This window comes from Protobothrops mucrosquamatus, unplaced genomic scaffold, assembly GCF_001527695.2.
Source record: "Protobothrops mucrosquamatus isolate PMUCROS unplaced genomic scaffold, P.Mucros_1.0 scaffold1468, whole genome shotgun sequence".
In the NCBI taxonomy this organism is placed as follows: domain Eukaryota; kingdom Metazoa; phylum Chordata; class Lepidosauria; order Squamata; family Viperidae; genus Protobothrops; species Protobothrops mucrosquamatus.
Genome location: NW_015387646.1, coordinates 233,611 through 236,798, shown reverse-complemented (window position 1 = coordinate 236,798; position 3,188 = coordinate 233,611).

Genomic DNA, 3,188 nt, shown 5'->3' with positions numbered 1-3,188 from the left:
ATAGAAATAGAGTTACTAGTATTGACCTAAGGGGAAGTAGGATATATTAAAATAATAATAGATTAGTTATATGTATAACTGAGTTAATTATATTGAAATAATTTGAATTGTACAAATATGATTTTGTTTTGATTAATTGATGGCCTTGCCACCATGTAAAATAAAACCAATAAAAAATTTTGTTGAAAAAAAAAAAAAATCCTCACCTGGGGCTTTATTGCTCTTTAGACTTTTAATGATGGATTGTATCTCTTTTACCGAGACTGGAGGCCAAAGAGGCGGAGTTCTAGTGTTTACTAAGTCAATTGCTTAAAGACGGTTTCTCTACAGGTTCCATAGAAGCAAACAGACATAATAATTCTCCCTGTCCTCAGCTGAGATTGGTATATCAAATGCAAATCTCCGTTCCTTTAGGACTCCTGCTACAGAGTGCCAAAATATTACTGAATTATAACTTTTGGCAGCTAGCTCAAGTTCTGACCAGATTGAAATAGCAAAACCTTTTTTCTTTAATTTTATGAGTTTTTTATATTCTCTTCTTATATGCAGCATCTCAGCTTGTATATGAGCAACAGGACTCCTCTGAGCAAGTGTCATGGCTACCTTCAGTTTCTTTTTCAATGACCGGCATTCGAAATCAAACCAGCGAGATCTACGTACACGACAAATTTAAGCAGGCGGTTTAGATATTTCTTCGGCATATTACAAAGATTAAAAAATGCTTTGGAGACTCATAGCCAGTCAGTGATAGACGACTGGATTGTTCTAGCCCAGGTAACGGTGTTCTCTGTTTTAAGACTATCTATATTGCCTTTGTATCAACTATAGCCCAGATTAACCTTTTATTTTGGGTCACCTCTAAGTTTTTAGTGAGCCATCTATTGGCATATTATATAATCTTAAGTCTAAGCAACCTCGTAATGTTACACTCACAGGCTGATGGTCACTTTCATCGCCTAAATGTACAGTAACCTCTGAAAAGAGGTCAACTTTATCTCTTGATACACAGAAGAGATCTAGCACACTGCTTGAATGGGCTGAGTGGTATGTGTAGGGGTATATACCTCCCAAGATTTGGAGATTACCTTTAACAATCAAAGAAAGTAGGAACAGACTGGCAGTATTATTTTAGTTGTCTCTAGATTATTATCAAGAAATTCCTTTGGGAATCTTTTCTTTTGAGCAAATTCATGCAAGGATGAACCTAATTTGGCATTAAAATCTCCCAACAATATAGTTATGGGTTGGGGATACAGTACAGATATATCATCCAGAATGACTTCTAAACCTGTCCAATAGTCAGAGTTATAATACAGGGATGTGTTTGGAGGAATGTGTAAGGACCCACCCCACTTTGCATCTTAAGAAGACAGAACTCCTGTAATATTTCTTCCAACAGGCATCTTTATTAAGAGAAAACTGGATGCAGGCGTTCTAGACAGGACTTGGGTCCAAGCTCTCCCATTCAAGGTTTTAAGGGATCCCCCATTAGCCACACCCCGTCACCCCCTTCTCCCAGCGACAATCCCAGGCATTACATTCTCACCCCCTTTTCCTCATTGCNGATATCCACATCCAGTCCCTTTGAAGTAGGCTGAAGGAAGTGAGGGCCATAAAGCCCCTTTGTTCACCCCCTTCCCTTCATCGTATGACAGAATCCAGAGCAGGCAGAAATGCGGGTTTTCATAGTTGATAACTAGAGATGGAATATATTTGGATTCTGACATCCTGCCCCCTCAAAAATAAGATAGATCCACCTGAAAAAAAACAAAACAGGTATAAAAGTTAGTCAGGTTTGTTAGGATACTCTGTGTGAAACTTCTTTAATAGCTTCTGGGCTCTGACATGACGTTTATGGACCCACTCGTTTTGTGAGGCAGGGAGGTGTTTCCAGGGAACTAGATACTGAGTCGTTCCATGATATCTCCTAGAGCAGTGGTAGTCAACCTGGTCCCTACTGCCCACTAGTGGGCGTTGCAGCTTTCATGGTGGGCGGTAGGGGTTCAATCCGAGCTGTTTAAATTTTCGGATCCATCGAGCCCTCCGATTGGCTCACAGAACTTTCCAGCAGGCGCGGGGTGTTAGCCTCAGCTGGGCAACCCCCCATGGAGCTCTCGGAGGCCTGACAGCCTCGCTGAAGCACGCCATCGTCGCAAGGCCCCCGTCGACTTTCTCGACGATCCGGATCGCAGCAGAGGCTGCGCAACGAGATAAAACCGCAAGTGCCTCATTTTCGGCTCCAGAGGGTGGAAATTAAAGACACAACGAACAACAAGCTTCCCCTCAGGGCCCCTCAAGGCTGGGAAGGCCTTGCCGAAATACAAGTGGCAGCTAATTTTGGCGCGGCCACCATTTTGATAGCCGCACAGAGCCCTCAGTCATAGAGATTTCAGGCATCTCTGACAAGAACCAGGCTCTCTTCATCCTGCTGTGACAGGCACGGATCGGGGGCAAACCAGACTCCACTGGGCATTCCCTCATGACCAAGATAGAGGCCATAAAGGCCTTCTATTCATTCCTGCTTGCCCAGGACAGAAAGTCGGTGTCGCGGCTGCCATTTTGAGTGAGCACGTGCCTACAGCTTCAAACAAAATATTGTGAGTCCATGTCTCAAAAAAGGAAATATGCTCGTGGCTATTTGCCAGAGTATCTGAAGATGGGTTTCATAGAATCTGTTGTAAATAAACAACATCCAATGTGTTTATTGTGTCATAAAACATTATCCAATGAGGCAATGAAGCCAAGTCGATTGCGAGAACATCTTTCTACAAAGCATCCAGATGATAAGGACAAACCCATTGAATATTTTCAGGAAATATATAAAAAATTTCAAAATCGTTCAACAATTGTTGCATCATTTAAGAAACAACATGCAGCGAACGAAGATGGATTAATTGCCGCTTATCGCATTTCACAATTAATTGCAAAAAGTGGTAAAAGCTATAATATTGGAGAAACTGTAATAATACCCTCTATAAAAGAATTTATTTCAACAGTAATGCATCAGGATATACCTAAAATTTAAAAATGTTGCCCCTAAGCGATAGCACAGTAAAGTGACGAATTGATGAAATGGCAGTTAATGTTGAAAAAAAACCTGATAAGTATTCTCCAAAACTCTTCATTTTCCATGCAATTGGACGAGTCTACCACTGCAGATAATAATGCTTTATTGATGGCCTATGTAC